The sequence below is a fragment of the Drosophila arizonae genome, chromosome 2 (genome assembly GCF_054131065.1).
Source record: "Drosophila arizonae isolate 15081-1271.41 chromosome 2, UAZ_ARI_1.0, whole genome shotgun sequence".
NCBI classification, from domain to species: Eukaryota; Metazoa; Arthropoda; class Insecta; order Diptera; family Drosophilidae; genus Drosophila; species Drosophila arizonae.
This window is the reverse complement of record NC_142922.1, coordinates 14,956,980-14,980,986: the sequence shown is the minus strand read 5'-3', so window position 1 is coordinate 14,980,986 and position 24,007 is coordinate 14,956,980. Positions and strand designations below refer to the sequence as shown.

The following is a 24,007-nucleotide window of genomic DNA, read 5'->3' as shown; positions in this document are numbered from 1 at the left end:
TGTCGATGTCGACGCTGTCGCTGTCGCTGTCGTTGCTCATGTTAATGTCTTCATTGTCGGCTTAAAGCTTTACCTTTACCGTTAGCTCCTGGCAGCCACCTCACTGCCTCCCTTTTGTAGGTGTAGGTGTGTGTGTGTGTGTGTGTGTGTGTGTGTGCGTACGCTTTATTTTCGGATCGCTCCAATTGCACGCCAACAACAACAACAACAGCAGCAGCAACAACGGCCATAACGTTCATCAACGTTAGCATTCGAGGGTCAAGTCGATTGGTCATTTGGTCGCCTCTCGCCGCATCCCTCAGCTATTCGATTCATCCGATTCACTCGTTTGTTTCGCTGCGCGTCCATAAGCCATTTTTCTTCCTGATGCACATAAGTTTTAAGCTTTGTGTAATTTATTTTTATAGCCATGTAGTCGACGTAAAGATTGCAAATATGTAGTTGGCGTTTGCTATATACATACATATACACGTATATATGTATTGTAATGGTTGCCAATCTCTAAGATTGCAAATTGCAGCGCATATCGTTTGCGACAACATTGTCGCCTGCGCTGCAATGCAATGCACTAGAGAGACAGAGAGCGGAGCTTTAGCGATCGAGCTTTCGCTAAGCTTACGCTGTGCTCGCTCGTCGGAGACAGTGGGAGAAATACGCTCACTAGCATCCCGCTGTCCGAAGCTTCGCTGAGAGCGAAACGCCGAAACTAAGAACACTGGAATGTGGGCGTATAAAAAGCGGCCACATTGCCAGCTCCATCTTTTTCCGGCCCACATTTTCAAGAAGATACCCTCAGCGTGGAGTTCTATCCACCTAAAATTTTTGTTAATAATTATATATATATATATCTTTATATATATATATATTTAACAAAAAGAAACATACACAAAAGATTATTGCCCTCCACAAAAGATTGGAATTTTCTGAATTTGGCCCACCGTGACCAGCTGAGCTGGTCAGTCATTGACTTTGGTGCGCGCAGCCGCACGCATTTTTATTCGTGGGAAACAACAAGTGTGCAAGCAGAAAAAAAAAAAGGTATTTCGATCAAAATTAATATAAATTAAAACTTAGTTTACAGAAACTAAGTCGGTTTTTTGTATTTTGCAGCCTTTAATATAACCCTAACCTCTCGGCCAGCAGAAGGCCACATGCACATATGCGCTGTGCAGAGGTTAGGGCTATACATTAAAGTAGCCCCCGAAAAAAAAAGATTAGCCACCGAAGAAAAAAAAGAGCCCCCGAAAAATAGCACCCGAAATAAAATGTATAGCAGATCGCAGAACGGCGAGGGATTATTGACGACATATTAGTGAAAAGAAAAAAAATATATATATATAGACTAAAAATTACAAATCATTATATGTGCGGTTTAAAAAGAAACAAAAATTAGAGAAAGATATGTATATATATTTGCACGTGTGCGCAATGTGTATGTGAAGAAAAAAACATAAGAAAAAAAAGCTTCAAAGACAAATTTGATCAAAGTGAACGTGCAGCATAAAACTGCAAGTACACGAAAAAAAAAAAAAAGAACTTTAAATGCTTAGTGGTTAAATAAATTCTTGATTTAATAGACAATAATGAATATTATACATATATAGAATTATAGATATATATAATATATATAAAAAAAAAAAGAAAAAAAAAAAAAAAAAAAAAAAAAAACCGAAAAGCATGATAGTATAATTCACCACTAAAATAATAATAATGCATTAAAATAATACACAATAGTACACACATCCTCCATATAGCAGCAGCAGCAGTCACCAAACGAAAGGCCTTTCAGCGGTGGACATACAACAAAAAGAACTGTGAGTGCTAAATTAACCCTTGTCTTCCCCTCCCTATCATGTCCCCAAAATGTATAACGAAATAAAACTAAATAAATAAATAAAGAAAAAAAAGAAAAAAATAGAAAAATAAAGAAAAAAAAAAAAAAAGAAAAGAAAAAAAAAAGAAGAGAAAAAAAATTTGAATAAAGAATGAAATACAAACTAAGAAATAAAAACTATGAAATAAAAGCTATGAATTAAAACTAAATTTTTAAATTAATATATATTAACGAATACTCCCCAAATGTCTAAAATATGATTTAAACATTTTTTTAATATTTTATTGTAATATTATATTATTATATTATTATGTTATTATTACTATATTGCTAACCTTTTTATACATTTGTAATTTTTTCATATTATGTAGTTTTTTTATTTTATTATACACTCCAACTACATACCAAACACATGCACATACATAAATATAAATTAAAGAACATGAAGCGACAGTAATTAAGAGTAAATGAAAATGTAATAGTCTAGTTAGAGTAATTTAAAGAATAAATGTATCTTTTAGAATTTTTTTGAGTTTCCTTGATGGATTAATATGGTAGGCTAGAAGCATAGCGTTGGCCTAGAAGAGAGAGAGAGTCGAGGCAATCTTTATTAGGGGATCTTCATAAACAATTTAAAGCTGAAGATCATGGTTGGGTTTGGGTAAAGACAGCGAGAAGCCAACACCACCTCGGCTTCCGCGTCTTTCTAACTGTCCGTGTTTGTTTCGTTTTTCTTGTTGTCCGAATGTTTGTTTTGTACAGGAATCCTAAAAATTTTAAAGTTTGTGTGTATTGGTGAAGGTATGGCAAGACCCACCCCACCACCGACAGAGCTAAGGGAACCAGAGGATTCCGCCCGCCACTACCCGATCCACGTCTTGTGTATGTTGATGTATGTTGATGTATGTATGTATGTATACATGTATGTGAATAGCTATATGTGTATATATGTATATATGTAAACATGCGAATGCACGAAGATCGCTTTCATACTCGAGTACGCTCGTTACATAGATTTTATGGCGCCCAACGGGGGGCCTGAAATTCGAAGAGAGAAGTTAACGCCCGCTGCATTCATACATAAGATCGATACATTACATAAATTTTATGGCGCCCAACGTGGGGCACTGTGAGTTGTTACGCTTTCAGTGAACCGAAATCCAACGTGGGGCACTGTGAGTTGATACGCTTTCAGTGAACCGAAATTGTTTGTGAGGCACTGTGAGTTGATACACTTTCAGTGAACCAAAATTTTTCTTATATGGCCACTTCTTCTATATGGAGTAGTAGTCATACAAAACACCCCCTTTTGTGAGAATATTAGTTGTCTCAGTAGCCTGTATTGCTGAAATAGACTTAGACTGGGTTGGTCTAGCTATCGCAACAGCGACTGCTGAGAGGAATAGATTTGTTTTCATAGGTACTACGAAGCTGCTGGATTCAAGCCTGGATCGCAGACCGAGACACCTTGAAGTATCTTTCAACTTTAAATGAATTAAAGCATCGCTGCTTTGGAAAAGAACATCTTCCCTCACAATTGTAGCTCGTTTTTGTTTGCTGTGGATGAAGCCACAATTCAATCTAGTTCTAGAAAAACTTCTCTAAATAATTCCAGAATATTGTGTATTCGGCTAGGATACCAATACTGATTATCCCTGGAGGGTATTCTTTACTTAAATGAAGAATGGTAGAAGCCTTAAGCAATGCTAGTTGTGTGTTGATAAGTTGTTGTCGTTGCGTCTTTAAGTGTACTATTGTCTGGAACTCGGAGATATGCTGCCTGTGCATTCCCTTGCCGAATAGTATAGTTTTTGATGGTAGCGATAATAAATTTGTAAATACCTGCTAGATTTAGTTTCAATAGCCCAAAAAAGAAATAATTCGGAACAGTTAGAACTAATAAGAATACCTCGATTTTCTCTCTCTATGCCTTAATAGTCAAATTTAACAATTTAATATTTTAGTAACTATGCACGTCGCATCTGTCGGTACTTACCATGCTTAGAAGCTGATTCCCGCTAATATACTGTCTAACGTTGTATATTATCGGGTGGTGTAATGGTTGCCAATCTCTAAGATTGCAAATTGCAGCGCATATCGTTTGCGACAACATTGTCGCCTGCGCTGCAATGCAATGCACTAGAGAGACAGAGAGCGGAGCTTTAGCGATCGAGCTTTCGCTAAGCTTACGCTGTGCTCGCTCGTCGGAGACAGTGGGAGAAATACGCTCACTAGCATCCCGCTGTCCGAAGCTTCGCTGAGAGCGAAACGCCGAAACTAAGAACACTGGAATGTGGGCGTATAAAAAGCGGCCACATTGCCAGCTCCATCTTTTTCCGGCCCACATTTTCAAGAAGATACCCTCAGCGTGGAGTTCTATCCACCTAAAATTTTTGTTAATAATTATATATATATATATCTTTATATATATATATATTTAACAAAAAGAAACATACACAAAAGATTATTGCCCTCCACAAAAGATTGGAATTTTCTGAATTTGGCCCACCGTGACCAGCTGAGCTGGTCAGTCATTGACTTTGGTGCGCGCAGCCGCACGCATTTTTATTCGTGGGAAACAACAAGTGTGCAAGCAGAAAAAAAAAAAGGTATTTCGATCAAAATTAATATAAATTAAAACTTAGTTTACAGAAACTAAGTCGGTTTTTTGTATTTTGCAGCCTTTAATATAACCCTAACCTCTCGGCCAGCAGAAGGCCACATGCACATATGCGCTGTGCAGAGGTTAGGGCTATACATTAAAGTAGCCCCCGAAAAAAAAAGATTAGCCACCGAAGAAAAAAAAGAGCCCCCGAAAAATAGCACCCGAAATAAAATGTATAGCAGATCGCAGAACGGCGAGGGATTATTGACGACATATTAGTGAAAAGAAAAAAAATATATATATATAGACTAAAAATTACAAATCATTATATGTGCGGTTTAAAAAGAAACAAAAATTAGAGAAAGATATGTATATATATTTGCACGTGTGCGCAATGTGTATGTGAAGAAAAAAACATAAGAAAAAAAAGCTTCAAAGACAAATTTGATCAAAGTGAACGTGCAGCATAAAACTGCAAGTACACGAAAAAAAAAAAAAAGAACTTTAAATGCTTAGTGGTTAAATAAATTCTTGATTTAATAGACAATAATGAATATTATACATATATAGAATTATAGATATATATAATATATATAAAAAAAAAAAGAAAAAAAAAAAAAAAAAAAAAAACCGAAAAGCATGATAGTATAATTCACCACTAAAATAATAATAATGCATTAAAATAATACACAATAGTACACACATCCTCCATATAGCAGCAGCAGCAGTCACCAAACGAAAGGCCTTTCAGCGGTGGACATACAACAAAAAGAACTGTGAGTGCTAAATTAACCCTTGTCTTCCCCTCCCTATCATGTCCCCAAAATGTATAACGAAATAAAACTAAATAAATAAATAAAGAAAAAAAAGAAAAAAATAGAAAAATAAAGAAAAAAAAAAAAAAGAAAAGAAAAAAAAAAGAAGAGAAAAAAAATTTGAATAAAGAATGAAATACAAACTAAGAAATAAAAACTATGAAATAAAAGCTATGAATTAAAACTAAATTTTTAAATTAATATATATTAACGAATACTCCCCAAATGTCTAAAATATGATTTAAACATTTTTTTAATATTTTATTGTAATATTATATTATTATATTATTATGTTATTATTACTATATTGCTAACCTTTTTATACATTTGTAATTTTTTCATATTATGTAGTTTTTTTATTTTATTATACACTCCAACTACATACCAAACACATGCACATACATAAATATAAATTAAAGAACATGAAGCGACAGTAATTAAGAGTAAATGAAAATGTAATAGTCTAGTTAGAGTAATTTAAAGAATAAATGTATCTTTTAGAATTTTTTTGAGTTTCCTTGATGGATTAATATGGTAGGCTAGAAGCATAGCGTTGGCCTAGAAGAGAGAGAGAGTCGAGGCAATCTTTATTAGGGGATCTTCATAAACAATTTAAAGCTGAAGATCATGGTTGGGTTTGGGTAAAGACAGCGAGAAGCCAACACCACCTCGGCTTCCGCGTCTTTCTAACTGTCCGTGTTTGTTTCGTTTTTCTTGTTGTCCGAATGTTTGTTTTGTACAGGAATCCTAAAAATTTTAAAGTTTGTGTGTATTGGTGAAGGTATGGCAAGACCCACCCCACCACCGACAGAGCTAAGGGAACCAGAGGATTCCGCCCGCCACTACCCGATCCACGTCTTGTGTATGTTGATGTATGTTGATGTATGTATGTATGTATACATGTATGTGAATAGCTATATGTGTATATATGTATATATGTAAACATGCGAATGCACGAAGATCGCTTTCATACTCGAGTACGCTCGTTACATAGATTTTATGGCGCCCAACGGGGGGCCTGAAATTCGAAGAGAGAAGTTAACGCCCGCTGCATTCATACATAAGATCGATACATTACAGTATATGTATATGTATATAAAGAAAAAAAAAACTTCGTGTCGTTAGTTGCAAATCAAATGCTTGTCATGGACATGGGGCAGCACCTCTTCCAGCTGCCCCATTCCCAGTCAGCGCCTTCTATGCAGGATATGGCTGTTTGTGGAAGCCATTGCATGACTGCTAGCTGTGAATTTGCAATTCTGCCACAGTCAAATGGACACACCTGAAGGCCATTCAATGGCAGCGGGCGTAAAGGCAAAGCAGAAGCCATGAAAACCCATCTATAATTTATAAAAGTGGGTAAAACGCTTTAACCATGTTAGAACTCTACAATTTTCAATGAAAATCCAGCAAATAACTATTTACTTGGCAAGGAATCAAATACACCTTCGTCAAAGACATTACGCCAGTTTACTAGAAAACGATGTATGCAATTACGTCTGTAATTATAAGTTCAGTTAAAGCTAGTTAAATGAAAAGAAATGCCTTTCAGATTTTTAAATGCGTTTGCTATAATTATTTTCTCTTTGTATAATTTTAATTAATTATGGCAATTGAATACTTTGATCGAACAGAGCGAGAGTTTAATATCAAAGAGTCAGCTAAAAGAGCCCTTGGCTTTAATTTGTTTCTGCTTGCCTTTTTAGCAATAATTAAATGACTTTTTAATAAGTTGAGTCTTGCAGTTTCTATATTAATGTATTAAGAGCCAACTCGCTTTTCACTTTTCTTACCTCTCGCATTTCTTTTGCCCAGCTGCTGCCTTAACGTTTTCCTTTGCTTTGTACTCTGTTGCCCTTTTGATATTGTAATTACACATTTAGGTTCAGGTTCTCATCTACTCTAGTTTAACCTGAACTATTCCATTGCTACAATTTACGCTATTTCTGGGTAGCTCTGGGTAGTATATACCATTCCAGTGCCCCAATTATGCCCTGCTGCCATTTTAATTGACCGTTGTCATTATTTAAGTCAGTTAATACACATGTTGCACATGTTGTTGGCGATTGCAGCTGTAATTATTATTGACTGCAGACTGGAGTCCTTGCAGCGTCCTGCTGCTACCGCAAAACCAAACTATTTTGCGCCGCTGATGCATTTCTCATTACGTTGCTTATGCTGGCGCTGGACGCGGTTGCTGCCAACCTCAGACATTGACTTTGGTGGAGCTGTGGCTGGCCATGTGGCACAGATCTGGGAGCCATCAGTTAAACAGTTGCGCAGCCAAAGCCATGGCCAGCAGAGCTAAGCCACCCCCAGCTGGGCTGGGCTAAGCCCGAAGCTAAAGCCAAAGCGAATGCTGTTTTTATTGCTGCCGCAATGTTTTAACTTTTGTGCCACCGCCAGCCAACTGTCGCGTTACATGTTGCCGCTATTACTGCAGCATTTAACCACTCAGGCAGCGGCGAGGCAGTGGGGCATCGGAGCACACAGCATGGCAAAACGTGCAGAGTTTACGTAATTAGTGCGCCCAAGTGCAGCTTGGGCTCCCCCATTCGCCAAGAGGCAGACAGAAAGTGTAACGGCCAGCACCTACCCCCTACCCCTTACCCCACTGCCACCACCACCACCACTACCACCACCACCCTATCCTTCAACCTATTTAGCTGACTGCCAACTGCACGTTCATGTCGCTCAGCTGCTGCTGCTGTTGCTTTGGGCCTTTTGAGTGTCACATGACACTGTTTGCGTATGTGTGTGTGTGTGTGTTTGGCCGTATGTGTGTGTGTGTGTTTTCTCTGCAGTTTGTTTGTTGGTTTAAGTAAGTTGTTAGTTGCGTCGCGTATGACACACAAGTTGTCGCCTTTAAGCTGCTCCTCCGAGTACTTGTTGCCAATATTAAATCCAAGCCCATAACTCTGAGAAGCCATGCATATGTGGGTGAGTGGGTGTGTGGGTGAGTGGCTCTGTGGTTATGTGGTTGGGGACTATTTACAGATTATAAAAACTTCGCAAGTTCTTTCACAGCTCACAGAGAGATTCGAAGCTGAGCGCATGTAAAAGCTGTTTAAAAACATTTATATAATATTATCCTCAGAATAAGCAATTTAAAGGAGTTTTCTTTTTTTTAGAACGGTAATTAATGATATGCAGAGTAACAGTTCACGTTATATAAGCTTAAGCTGAATGCATAAAGTGTAATTGTAAACAGCGCTTGCTAGAGAAATGTGAGAGCCAAAAGTAACTGAATGTACAATTCGAGGTGATAAATCATGTACAAGACTTTATCTAGGGTAATAAGCTTTTAATGGGAAATAGAATTTTAAAATGTGTCTGAAGGTCGCAAAAAAAAATGGTTGATAAAAAAAATGGAGAATAAACACGGCCAACTACTGTTTATGGCTTTTTGTAAAATGTTCTGGCCCAATGCTAACGACATTGGCAACGAGCAGCTTTCAGCCTTCAACTGCCACGGCCTTAATTTTACTGATTATGGCAGCAACAGCAGCAGCCGAGGCAGCATCAGGAGCAGCAAACTTTTGGCCATTAAAAGGATTCGTTTTAATGAGTTTGGCAGTATAGGCAAGGCAGGACAGGGCAGGACAGTCGGCCAACAAGGTCTCGCAGCCCAAAACCCTCACCCACTTTATTGATGCCAGTGCAAAAAAAAAAGAAAAGGAAACACAAACTGTAGCTGTTTATCTTTTCATTTTGGCAGCAGCCAAAAACCGAAGCGGGAACTGCAACGGCAACTGCGAGAGAAGCGACAAAAACAACAAACATTTAAAAAAATATATCTGCATTTTGGTGCAATTAACAATTCGACTCTTGACAGTGCACCGAGGACCCGAGACTGTAGAGTCCCGGCACTGTGGACTGCATAAATCAACTTAAATACAGTGCGTAAATAAAGTAATTGTCCAAATGTGCCTCGTATTTATGCCGCAGCACTTGCAGCTCTCCTTTTACGGCTGTTAATTTCTGGGCCAACACCCAGCCGAGTCAGCCAGCTAGCCAGGTAGCCGAATATTTTGGCCACGACGAAGAGCAGCTGGAATTGCTGTTGAATTTTCGTTAATAAGTTGGCAGCGGGCGTTATAAAATCACTTGTACCGCTAATTGAACGACCGCCGCAATTAAAGCTGCCAGCTTTCTCGTAACAGTGATGCATCGCTTCTTACTTACACAAACATATATGCACATATATATATGTGTGTGTGTGTGTTTTTCTCTTATTTGATTTATTTTTTGCCCAACTGCCAGTTGCCAGCTGATTGACAGCTGTCACGGCGATAACCGCAGTGGGACTCGAACTGCGAAATGAGACCTGGGATTTGAGCTGCACTTTTTTGCTTCTGCATAAAATGCAGATCCATCCATTTCTCGCCGCGAACGTACGTCTTGTTAAGGAGCTGCTTGTATAATTTTAATATTTCGCAATAAATGGCAACGCCAACGCATTCGATTGGAGTTCAACTAAGGCCCCGGCCACTTTCACCCAGTGCATAACGGTTTGACAATTTGCAATGCCAGCCAGTCCGAAAGCAAAGCCTAAGGATGGACACATGAAAAATGCATGAACAACTATGTATGCATGTATATAAGAAATACATAAGAAAAACCCAAGTTAAATAAAGCAAAACAATGATGGCACTGCGCGCAATTTTTAATACTGCTGCTGACCCATATCGCCCTATATGGACTTGTTTACTCCTTATGTTTATTAGCTGGACAGACTGCGCCCACTGGCCAAATGAGCGCAAGCCGCCAACTGCGCCAGCTGCGGCGTCGACTGCGACGAGTGGAACTGGCGTCTGCTGCAGTCCCAGCCTCAGCCCGAACCTCAGCTTCAACCTCACGCAAAATAAAGTCATTTTTTCTGCCATAAGTGTGGCAAATTAGTTACAATGAGGATAAATTGTGCAGTCACAGCCATTAAAAGCAGCTGCCAACTGCAACCAGACGATACAGACTTGCCAAGTTTTGTGAACCCAATAATAAACCGCTCTCCTACAGTGATTTGCGGTTAGGGTTTATCTCTGAAGCGAAATAAAAAATGCTTTAATTGGGGCTTCAAGTGCAGTTAAAGTGTGGTAAATGGGCAAACTTATTCGAGAAGTGAATAGTTGAACAGGAATATAAATTGAAGAAAAGTTGAATGAAGTAAATAATTCTATATGCATATATTTATTTATTACACATATATAATTGATATTGAACTTATTCGAAAGGTAGTTTATAGAAATAATTTAAATATTTATATAGAACAGCATGCCGAAAACTATTTGCATTAACAGATCTGACTCAACATTTTAGTCAATTTTAGGTCGACTTTGCGCATTTGGCTGCTGGCAAATGTTAAATTAAATGTCCGCAAAATGTTAAATATTTGACCAAATCGAGTTTGTGGTCCAGCCAAATGTTTGACCAAAACAGAAATATGTCAATCAGATGGCTCTGGTCGCGTCAGAGCTGATTTTGGTTTGGGCCAGGTAAACGACCCAGCGAATGGGCGATTGTGGATTTGCGATTTGCGATTTGCGATTTATGTTCAGTGCCTCGCATAATCAATAATTGCAATAATCATGTAAGGGCACTAATTTCAACGCTGTAAGCAATTAATATTAGCAAGGGCGAGGGGCGTGTTAGCTGAGCTCTGTAGGGGCATCTGTTACAGTTTGTGGCCTGACTTTGGTTTTGCCTATTGCTCTGGCAGTTAATTATTGCTCGCAATTTGATAAAAGCATAAACGATATATTTAACTAGGAAGACCCTTAAGCGAACGCACGCACATTCAGAGGGAGCAGTGAGCACAGGCAATAAAATTAATCAAATAATTAGAACAGAGATCGAAGCAGCGAAGAGAAATGCGCCGCACTTATCAGCATCCATAAACGAGACATTAAGAATGGTCAAGAAAGGCAGCCAAGTAGCTAACTGGGCCCAGAGTCACAGACTGCCTCTATACCATTTGTGTATGCGTGTGTGTGTGTTGCTTTCCTCTTCTTTCTTTTTTTTTTTTTTTTTTGTCTTTTACTTAAGCGCAGTCAGGCATTTATCATTTTTAATCGAATGCGGAAACAATGGAGCGCGTCTAAGTGGAGCATTTGATGTGGGTGCCGATGGCGGAGCCGTTGCTGGCGATGCTTTGGTCTGGTGGGCGGTTTAGCTGGCAAATGGCAATGCGGAACACAGCCAAGAAGCCAACGAACCAACAGCAGAAGCAGCAGAAGTACTGCTCCAAAACAAATCTATAATAATTTCTTTTAATTGTTGCGCTACACAAACTGAGGCAGAGCATATTGGCCGAGTATCGACTAACAGACGGGCGGGCAGATTAGCTCGTATGCTGCGTTCTATTCAATCTAAAGTGCATCTCTCTTGCCTCAAGGCCTCAAGCTCATGGCGTGTTTTCATTTTGCACTTTTATTAATTAAAATAGAGGGAGAAATGCGATTCACGAGAGTTAATTAAAATATCACAGCAATGCAGATGACAAACTTTGGCCAAAGTACAGAAAATACTATACCTGAAACATTTAAAATATAGCATGCTATATATATGGAATGAGGTAAACTTATATTTCAATCAATATAAAATTAATTCTCATTATGAGAGTCAAGACAGATAAGCATAAGATTGACTTTTATCATTAATTTGTGTTTTGGTATTATAAATGTCCCAAAAATTGTTGTTCATATACATATAAAGCCAAAATATTTATAATGAAATTAATCATATGAAATTCGAGCCATAAGCATAATAAAGTCTACAACTATGGTCAAAGCGCTCAAAATGTTAATCGAAATGTATTTTATGATTATGGGCCGTAAATATAACGAAAAAGGTTTTGCCAAAGCATCAATCGAATCGATCATGTTGGAATGTTATAAATAACTCACATGCATATATCACACTTTGACGCCCACTTTCTGAGCTTGGCTTATGGCAGCGTATTGAAAAGTCGTTCAGCGGCATTTTACCAATTTACTGGGCCGATTTGCCATCTTGTGAACGCCAAACGCAAACCTAATGTAGCAGAAAATTACTTTATATGCACATGGCAGAGCCGTTGCTGTCGCCGTCACCGTCGCCGTCGCCGCCAGCCGCCAATAGATGGCGCTTGGTGGCGCACACACACGCCTATCAGCAGCCAATCATCGGCGGCTGCACAAAATTTAATTTGCTTTAAATTGTTGTTAAATGCGAGCAATTGAAATTTATGCCAAAGCAAATAAGCAACCAAAACAACAACAACAACAAAACTACGATAATCTCAGCAAACTTCGTGTCTTTGTCTTCTAAATGTCTCCCAGTCTCCCACTGCATGCCCCACCCCTGCCCTCGTCCACACTCTCAACGTCGTCGTCGTCGTCATCATCAATTTAGCCAGCAATCGGCGACGGCGCCGTCTGGGGGCGCATGCGCAAATGTCCTTGTGTGCTATTTCCAGTTAAATTTAACATAATAATTTTTGTGAAACGCCGCAATTTGCGATTGGCCTCAGTTACCGTCTGACTAGCTGTCTATCTGTCTGTCTGTCTGTCTGTCTGTCTGTCTGTCTATCTGCCTGTCTGTCTGTCTGTTCGGTCTGTCCCATGTACGAGTTGTCGTTTAATGCGGCATAAAATGTCAATTGGGACTGGCTCTGGCTATGGCTCACAGTGGGGCAACCTGTGCGCCCAATAACTTCATATACAATAATCAAATTCAAAACAAATTTGTGGTGCTGCAGCAGCAACAGTTCTTTCTCAGTGCGAGCGACAAGCGTTTTGGCCAACTTGCTGGCAGAGTGCAACAAGGCTCGAACGGCTCGAAACTGGTTTAAAGTTATTGTCCATCTTTTGATTTCTTGGGCTGTCGACGCCGTTGTCGCTGTCGTTGTCTGCTTTGTGGCACTTGTTGTTGTGCTGCCGCCGCTGCTGTTGACTCTTATTGGCTTTTTGGCTCGGTGATTAGTAGGTCAGAGTTTTTCATTTCCAATTGGATATGTTGCACAAGCCAGTGCGAGCGGCACACACAATCTCGCTTACAAGCGTATGCTGGCGGCCTGCCCATATTAGGAAAGGGTACAGCTCACAACTCAAAACAAACATTGACTACGAGTGTACTACCAGCACTCGTCATATATGTAACTACAAGGCAATAAGATCTGGCCAATGCGGCCGCTGGCCAACAGGCAACAGCTTTGATTACTTCAAATGCCCAGCTTGTGGGAAAACTGCGCGGATAAAGCCAAACCAATTGGTTGCAAATCCAAAAAAAAATAAAAATAAAATAAAAATAATTAAATAAAATAAAATAAATAAGTAAATATTATGAAGAGAGCAAAAAATAGATTAAAAGAAGCGTCTACAAGCAAATGGCCAACAAGTGCATACGAAAGCTGCTGAGCATACACAGGATATTGAGTCCATGATGAAAATCTTCTGATAAAGAGAAAAATAAATATGAGGACCATGAGGGAACTCTTCTGATAAAGAAAAAATACCATGAAGTATTATCAAAACTATAAAAGCCAAACGAGAGGAGAGCTCACAAATAAAGTGCGCAGCTCAATCGACAATAATCACAGTATTTTTAGTATTTTGTAGTGTCAATACAAAATACCAAAAGTACAATGACGTTGTTTTCAATGTTGCTTTGTCCCACACAGCACCGCTGAAACGTCTGCTCAAGGTCGTCTGTGTGGTGCGCACATCGTTTTCATCTGAGTCAGTATACTTTTCATTATAAGTATTTAATATTTAATTGAAAATTTTTTGGTGGGCCCAGCCTTGTTCTTAATTATATTTGTGACATGTTTTCTCAGGGTTAACCGTCAACATTAAACAACATTAGCAACATTAAAGATAAAATCTCATAACAAATAAGATTAGCTGCTTCATTTTTTTCTTTTTTTTTTTATATTCCAATTTCAGGAGAGAGTTTCGATGGATATAAATATATATAATCCATAACTTCAATTGGAAATAAAAATCAAACTATACATAAATACTAGCGAAACTCTCACTTTATGCAATTTCTTAAATATTTAACTATTCATTATATATTTATACATGTCATTAGTCAAAAGGTCATTAAATTTGAATGGTAACACAAATTCCAGGAAACGTATAGTAAATACTTATATAAGATATTCATGTTTCATCTTATAATGACTATTAATAATTTCCTGTGCTAAAAATGCATTTAATAAAGGTGCGATTTTGTGATAGTGGCCCTGATAAAATACCAAACATGCTAACCAAGTTGGTCAATTATTATAATGAATGTATTTATATTTATTTAACGCGAATTATAATTGATTCGACCAACTCTCTGAGCTGACCCACGATCACGAATGCTTGTTTATCTAATGAGCATATTTGTTGCTTGGGACGCGGGCTACGCCTGCGTCTTGTGGTCTATCTCTCACCTCGCCAATGGCAATATTTATATATTTGGGTGAGAAAGCCAGAAAGGCAAATAGAAAAACGTGCCGATAGCTGTGAGCTCTAAGGGGGTGGCGCCTAGCAAGCGGAGTCCAAACACTGCTGGCCTCCAGTAACAAAATAATTCGCACGAGTATTTAACGTCCAGTCTACACACTGTAAAATAAAAAAAATAAAATAAAAACAACAACAGCATTAAATGTGAAATAACAATAAAGGAAAAATACAGCAACAAAAGCAAATAACAACAATAATAATAATAAGCGACTGGCAATCAATTTGAAATTGAAACGCGTTTTATTGCCCTGGGTAGGTGTCTCTTATTGTGTGGACCCGTGCGTAGGCCACTTGATTTGCGGTTTTATTTTCTGTTTCCCTTTCTTAAATACCCTTCAATGAGGTAGAATTACATTGTCATTTAGTGTCTAACCTAGGACTTACGAGAATCTCTCTGAAAAACTGCCACGGGAAATATCCGAATTGTAAAATATAGCTCTACTATGTTTAAACGATAATTAAAAGTCTTTTAAAGATATTCAAAATATACAATTTTAATATATTAAAATAAATATTTATATATAATTAAATATTTAAATATTTTTATATTTAATAAAATATTTTACCTTATTTGTTTAAATATTTTTTACTTTTAGCAAAAAATATGTAGTTAAAGAAATATCCTCTAATAAACATAGAAAAGCGTATTCAATGTGCAGCATCAGGAGCATAACCATTCCATTTTGTTTTTCTTATTTACTTCTTTTTTTTTTTTTTTTTTTTTTTTTTTTTTTTTTATAGGTCGACTGGCTTTTGGCTGAGAGCCTCGACGCTAGCGCCGCAGCGTTTTGGCCACGCCAATTGACGCTGATTATTTGCAATTACAGGCCGAAACCCAAGGCGACATTCGTGATGTGACACAGCGACGCTCCCGTCGCTGGGGGCTCGTTGATCTTTAAATAACTGACTTCAGTCGCATAAAAATAGATGCTGTCATAATTTAATGGCCCTCTTAGCACTCTGCCATGCTTCTTCATGTCTCACATTTCGCATTTCGCTTTTCGCTTTTCGATTTCGATTTTGCATTTGGTTTTTCGACTGCTCTGCTCCGCCAACTGATTGCATTTTGATATGCGTAGCAGCACATGAGCTGCAAGCATCGCAACATCAAAGACTCGCGAATTTGTTCATAATTTTCAAGCATTTTAAGGCGCATCGCCTGTAGTCCGTCATGTGTCGGAGCTGAGAAGCGATTTGCGGCCTATAAAAGACAAGTGAAAATAAACATCAACTTATATGTCTATATATGTATATGAATCGGATTTATTGAGCAAGACCTGTTGAAACTCGATCATAAAATATTTACGTAAGTGTTCTCTCGTCCTCTCAATCAGTTTTTGAATGTGTCATGCAATGAATATTTGTATATGAATATATGTATTCATATTTGCTTTATAGATCAAGACCTACATCATAATAAATCAGATTTACGTCAATAAATTTACATTTATATCTACACATTGTTATGGACTGTTCGCCCTTTGATCTGTGTGACAAAGATTTAGCATGTTCATTTCGCTTTGTATCGGATCATATTTGTTGTTATTCTTAAATTTATTTACGTACTTAACCCCATTCGCAACATATTCGCCCAGTCGCTGTCCCCAAGGTGTGCAGCTCACCTGCCAACATGGGCACCTGGCTATCTTTATCTGAGCCACTTTATTTATAAAGCAGACACGCAGCTATCAAAACTACAGCCTATATAGAATCTCGGTCAGCGTTTGTTGTGGGCGTTGGCGTCGACGTTGGCAGTGTCGCTGGCGTTGGCGTTTTGTCAACGTTTGCGGAGAAGAGGCGGGGCAATATTATCCCCAAGCAGACCAATGAGAAGTCACTTTGATGAGCATCAGCATTGACAAGTTGCTGAAATTATTGCCGCCTGTCAGTTTGCATACGCATTTATTCACTCATCAGCAGCCTGCAGCGACTCATTTCCATGGCCCGCTCACAATGCGGCAGCAATTAGAATTGGCAGCAAGCATGGGTTTTGTGAGAGTGAGCCAATCAATATTTGCTTACCCAGTTTGCGAGTAGTTTGATTTTGATTATTGTTGCTGGCGCTGATGAGTTAATGCCGCCAGCAGACATTTTCCGGGCCAATGGTCTTGCGCACACACACACACGCACTCACATTCAGACAGTGTCCCCCAGATCCGCATCCTATAGCAAGCCAATCCAATCCAATGTCATGTTCGCTGTCCAATTCCAGTTTGTGGCCCATAGAGATTTGCATTGGTGGCGATTAGGACTGGATCGCGTTTGCGTTTTGTTGACAATTTGTAGCGTAATTAATTGAAAGAAATTAATAAAACCAACAGCATCAACAGCGGCCGAGTCGATGACGACAACACTGCTGGGGATTACAGCTGGCAGCATACATCTGATATATAATGTTAAATGACTTAAATGTTGACGGCCGACCAGAAAGCAACAACAATAAGTGGGCAATCGCAAGTCAAAATCACGTTTCAATGAGCAGCAGACATAACACACACACACACACACACACACACACACACACACACACACACACACACACAGACACACACTCAGTCACAGCCATCGCTCACGATTAACTTGGCCAAGATTTGCCTCATACTCGTGCCTGGGCATGATTTGTTATGCTTTGTCAGCCAGGCAGTGAATGCGTATTAATTTGAGCACACGATTAGCTTTAGTTTATAATAGTTCTCAAATTATTTTATTTATATATGTAAAATAATGCATACAGAAATTAATTCTCTGATTGTCAGTCAATTTCGCTGTCATTAGTTAATCTGAGCGATTTTACAGCTTATTAATCCGGCCTTACCTACGCTTCTACGAGTCATTGAGCAATCACCATGGTGAGTGTAAAATGAAGGCATTCGAATTTCCAAGTTGTCAGAGTTAATGAAAATACTCCCACCTTGGCACTTAATTTAAATATCAGCTTAAGAATTTAGACGCAGACAGCAAATTTTCGAAATTAGATGCGATATAAATATCATTAAGTTCAAAGAAAGCGGCTAAATTCTAATACAATTCCTGGAAACTGATTTGCTTTAAATAAATCGGTAAAGTTATTGAATAAATTCATTTGCCAAATTCTTGTTATTTATTATTAAATTTATAATTAGTTTATTTTAAAAATTCAATAACTCTAAATTATTATTATAGGGTAACTTTATTTGATTTGATATTTGGAATCAACCTGTTGCTCTCTAAGTATATGCAGGAGTCCAGAAAGTTCTGATAGAGAATGAGAGAATGAGCTATGAATATATTATAAAGTTAATATGAATTTATGATTTATTAGCTATAATTGTATTCTAATCTACTAAATCTAGCTTGAATGCCGCTAAATTTGCATCAAATTATGGCTATATCCCAGACTAGTAAGAACTTTTAATCTAGACAAGATGTGAACTGCTTTACCAGCTTAAATATTAATAATAATTTGTATAATATTTTTAAATTGTTTCTCAGCCAAATAAATATTGTTCAGCTGCCCTAAAAGATGTATCCAAACTGAATTGGTGCACTGCCATTCATGAGCTGATCAACGAGTTAATTAAAGTCACCCACGCTCATATACTCAAAGTCAAGCAGACTTTCTAGGTGGCCGTCACTTATGCAAATTATTTCTGAATAAAAAATAATAAAAAAAAAGAAATAAAAAAAACAAATGAATGTATAAAAGCTGAATGAAAATGCGTATAAAATTAATTAGAAACAACAACTTAATCGTGCGGCATTTCCGCTCGAGAGTCAAGCCGTCTATTCCACTCAAGCGCTTATCTTGGCCATAGACAAAGATCATTCTCGGTCGCCAGCTTCCACTTCCCCAGCTGTATGAATGAATGAGTGAATGAGTCGGCGCAGTGGCCCAGAGTGCAGGTGGTTGTTGTTTCAACTTTGGATTGGGCGCGTGGGCGGCTGCTTGGCTTGGGTTCGAGTGTATTTCCGCTTGAAAGCGGCAATAACAATATTTGTAATAATAAATTTACGTAAAATATAAATAAAATCAACGTCGCAACGCCCCCGCACACAAGCGTCGGCCCAGCGCCAACGCAAAGCGCAGTTAACAGCGACGCCAACAACTTGTCAAGAAGCTGGCCCAAAGCGATGCTCACAATTAGCCGAACTCGGCTGAGATACTTGGCTTTCTCACCGCTTTCCCAAAGCGAGCCATAAAAGGCCCGCGTCGCGTCTCCTACTTCCTAAGCGGGCTCCATTACCAGGCCGCGGCGAGCACTACGAATCATCGGCGTTCAGTACCCCCAAACGACTCATAGACTCAGTCTCGCGTTTTGTTACCATATTCAGGCAAACGCGATTTGCAGGCTGGTAATTAAAAGCCAGAGCGAGTAGAAAATTCAAATGCGTGCATAGTCAGTCGCCTTTAAAGCATTTGCATGAGCAATTGGCAGCCAGGGGCGGCGACAGAAGGGGACTCTACTCACAAAGATATTTCTGTAGAACTCTGAATCATCTCAAGTAACTTGAAAGCGTTGAAAGTATTCTTAAAATATGCTAAGCACTCTTTTTTATCTCTGTGGGCAACTTGAAAATAAATTAAAATTAATATTATTATAAACATTGCTTAAGATTATTATAAATTATAAATTCAAGAAATATTTTTTGTCTGCTCAACTTAAGACTTTTTCAGTCCCAAAGCAAATCACTGACTTAATAAATACAATTTTATTACCAAATCCAATTAACTAAATAATTCTTTAACATTTCAGCAAGCCCTCTTTCAGCTAAGCCCCTGTCCTTCTAGACTGTAGCATAAAAAAATAAATAAAAATAGATAAAGAAGCATAAAAATAATAAAAATGTGACGTTTGTTTTTTAATTATGGCGCGTTTGGTCATGTTCCTGTCTTTGGACTTGGCTGGCTGTAGATTAAGTTGTCAGCGTATTATGGCCGAATGCTATTGGCCAATTTGTAGACTTATATAAGCATTTTAAGTATGTATGCTTTGTGTCTTTTGCTGCCCCACGGAGCCGTCACTCCCCAAAAGCAGCACGATTCGCACGCAAATCAAATTAATGTTGCATGCCTTAATTTTTCACTCGCTGACCTTGCGACATGGATATAATTTATGCAGCTTACTGCCGAGCAGCGAAACGGGCAAACAGCTGACGGAGCTGTTGAAAAATTATAATCAAATTTAATTGTTATCATCATGATTTATTTGTTTCTGTGTCTGCCAGAACACAAAACGCCAAAGACAACAATGACGAACTGATCGACAGACAAATGAGCGTGCCAGCGAGTCAGCTGCTGTTCGCTCGATCAGTCGATCGGTCGATCGGTCGATCAGTCACACAGTCAGTCAGTCAGTCAGTCGATCAGTCGATTCGTCTTGTCAGCCAGCAATTTATCAATATCTCGCATGAGTATGTCGTCATTCAACTTGTTTTGCCCGCAGGAGCAAATCCATTTTGCAATTATCAATTGCCTGTTGCCATTTATAATTATAACTATTTGCTTAAACAATGAACATAGCACAATTTCCATATAAGAGGGCAGCCTAAATCTAGTAATATCTAAGCTAGATTAACTAATGTGAAAATTTATTTTAATTGTCTTTATTTATTTTAAATAATATTCATAAATCTATAAATCAAAGTGTTCAAGTAAAAATATGAAAAAATAAAAATAAAATGTCTCATATAAATAAAAAAAAAAAAGTAAAATAAAAACAAGTAAATTAAATGTTGCAGCTGAACAATAAAGTAGCAAAAAGCCAAAGTACGAGATCGAGGGAGAGAACCTGATATGACATAAATGATATGTTCATCAAGATTATGCAATTAACATTTTATATTGCTATAATCAGTATTTAAACATCTTCATATTAGCTGAGCTATAAATAAATTTTGTAAGCATAAAAAAAAACCAGCATCAATATAGTTTTAATGCAGAATATTTTAAAAATCTTCAGATTTTGAAAACTAGACTAAACAAGACAAACAAAAATAAAAACTAATTCCTATGCATCTTATTTACCTTTGCTGCTCAAATGCTTAACACAATGAAGACATGTCATTAATATGATTTGCGATGAACAAGCGGAGATCTATGTATGTCATCATCATTCTGAATAGCTGCTGGCTGTGCTTCGAAAGAATTCGGCAAAAGCTCCAAAATAGTGTGGAAAATAGTTGAAGGTAGTCAGAAATGAACAAATTGCAATTGTATGTATCTGTGGGCCATAACAATGTTTGACTGATATATAAATGAATGTCAAGCAGCGCAGCGACATAAATAAAAAATTTGTAATAAATTTAAATAAATAACTGCCTGGCAATATTAGATCATACCCAGAGCGCAAACGCAGCAAACAAATCTCTGAGAGCGCTCCAACGAAACGAACTCAACTCGAAATGAAAACGAAAATTCAGCACGAAGCGCACAAAACTCACTCAAGAGCATCGAATGTGTTCAGATCGAGTGATCCGACCAACCGGCCTGCCAACGCAGCCACAACACCCACACAAGCCGAGTGAATTGAGTGGGTGACTGCGAGTGGAATGAGTGGAGAGCACCGAGAACTGGTTTGTTGTTGCTCAGCGGGATTGGGGCTGCGATGACGCTGTGTGTTGGCGTTGCCGAGAAACGATCTCCGCTCAGGCAGTGGGTTTAGCGGTTTATTGGTCGGCTGGCAAGCTGGCGAGCTGGCGAGCTGACGAACTGTGGCTCGTACTCGTATCTGTAAGATACAAACGTAAAGTGCTGCTTTTTAATGCCGCATTTCATTCATTGATCGTTTCAATAGCGCGCCGCACGCTCAGCGCAACAGACAAGTGCCGGTACCCGGGCTCCCGCCGCATGCTCTGTGTGGGCAACCAAGTCAGCAGCCACAATAACAAATACCACAATAAGCCTACTCAGACAACGCGTTGGCTTGGCTAACGGAGTCAAAGCCAAAGTGTACAGCCGAGTGGACGACATTGACGCCGCACAGCAGACGGCGGACGGCAGACGGCGGACGGTTGACAGTTGACGGCTGACGGCGTCGCTGACAATCGCTGCTCAGTGCATAGCGAACTAGCGCAGCGAGCAGACGCAGCTCATCGAAAACGAAAACAGAGACGCAAACGCACCTTTCTCCAAGTAGCAACAGCAGCAGCAGAAGCAGCAGCAGCAGCCACCGCAACGGGCAGTGTATTTTTGTGCGCCATCTCGGGTTATTGGATACAGATACATAGATACACATCAGACGCGCGCGTACTCACGGATATTTTTAGCAGCCGGCCGCACGCACACACACTCGCACTCACACACACGCACACACACAGTGGCAGTCACAGTTGCAGACTCACGCTGCTGACACACGCGGCTCGCACGTTTTGGAAAAACTGTTCTTCGAGGCTTTTCCCACATACGCGGCTGCAGCGCGCATATCCGACGGATTCTTGGCGAGCTGTGGAGCATAAAAATAATATTAATAAAAATAAATAAAAAATCGCAAACAGAAATATACAAATAAAAAACTATATACAAAATAATATCAAACAAGTTTCGCTAAGCAAAGTCGAGGTAATAAAACGAATTTATTCCGACGATAAAACAAAAATCAAAACAGAATTTTTATTGTGTTAATCCGAGCGAAATGTGTGTGTGTGTGTGCATGAGGCAAGCGTTAATATAAAATAGAGTCTCAACAACGTTAATCGAATATATAAATAAAAACCAAATAAATTTTAAACAAATTCTATGACTAATTAGCTAATGTTGTGGAATTTAAATTGATTCAGATTCCATTTCGGATTCACGCAATGTGCGCGGGTTGAGCTTAATTAAGCAAGAATTTTAATAAAATATCAACAAATCTCCAACACAGTGCTGAAAAGTGTTAAAAACAACAGAAACTACATTAAATTTTTCACAATTGCAAAACAAAGAAACAAAACTCAAACCAACTGCAGACGGCGGCGGCTCACACATTTTTTTGGATTTATGAAATCAAAAAGGTAAATAAATGTCTACATAACTCATATGTTGTTTTTGTAGCTGTAGCTGTTGTTCTTGTATCAATAAAAATAGCCAAAGCAGAAGATATGAGCAGCGGGCGGGCATATGGGGGAGCTGCTGCTCGCCGAGGCAGGCGACGCATTGCCCAAGGTGTTGAAAACTTTTGGTCCATTGGGGTTGGATTTCGGGCTGGGGGCCAGGCAGCTTGTCAACAGTTTTAATGTACCGACTCCCCCACTTTTGTGGGCCCAGCAGACGGCTTGGCTGGCTGGCTGGCTGGCTTGCCCTTTGTGAACTTAACATGGCGAACAGAGAAAACTTTCAATTCAATTGAACCAAATTTTGGCAAGGAACTGCCCGAAGCCAATAAATTTCAATTAATGCCTCAGCAGTGAGTCAATATTTGCTATACTATTTAAAGCATTATTCACTGTACATCACCTTTGCCAATTGGCAAGATCAATCATGATTTGTATAAAGAAATTTTATTTGCCTTGCTTCAAGCGTTCGTGATTTATTAAAGACTTTTTGTTTCATTTTTATTTCTACTAAACATTCAAACATGTTTGCGAAAATATTTATGTATAAATGAAACAGATTTAGTAAACACATTTACTGTTTTCAAGATTTAAAGATAGACATCAAGATATTGATTTTATAAATATTTTAGTTAGGAGTTTCTAATATTAGTTTAGACTTTTATATATATAGTTGCTGAAATAACTTGTCTAGGAATTTGATTTATTTAAAATAGCATAATCATATCTCATTTGTTACTGAAATTGTTGATAAACACGTCCCTGACACCGTGACCCACATAAACGGGAAAACAAAAGATAAGAATCTTTTGCACAAATAAAAGACAATGAAACATTTAAGAAAAATAACCAAGCTAAATCAAAACGATAAACAAACTGAATTGGTAATATAAAACCCGAGAGTGCTTCGAAAATATGTACACATAGTTAGGGATAGAGAGGAGGGGCACTGCCCCCTCAAGAGTAGATGCACGCACATCACACATACGCGACGTGTGCCAATTTTAATAAACACACTGAACTTAAATGGAAAATCAAACAAATTCAAGCAAAGTGAGCCAACAAAAAACGCACACAAAAAATGGCAACAAATCAACGAGCACAACAACCACAAAAGCCATAAAACAAAAATCGAAAGATGCGAAAAAAAAAAATAAAAATAAAAATACACAAAAAAATAAAGGAAAAAGAAAAATAGAAATGAAGGAATTAAAATCGGAAACCCGCCGCAAGCGGACTAAAAATAAAATTC

At 38.4% G+C, this 24,007-nt stretch overlaps 1 protein-coding gene across 2 annotated transcripts in view; it reads left to right on the top strand.

Annotated features, from left to right (window-relative positions):
• Positions 1-476: 476 nt before the first annotated feature.
• tx (Helix-loop-helix protein delilah taxi) overlaps positions 477-24,007 on the top strand; it is a 31,360-nt gene continuing 7,829 nt past the window's right edge. The window contains exon 1 of one of the 2 annotated variants that reach the window (XM_089462592.1): positions 477-5,215. The gene's annotated coding sequence lies outside the window, so the exon portion shown is untranslated. Of the gene's footprint in view, positions 5,216-15,497; positions 22,717-24,007 lie in introns of those variants that run through there. The other variant, XM_018019388.2, reaches the window with a different exon arrangement.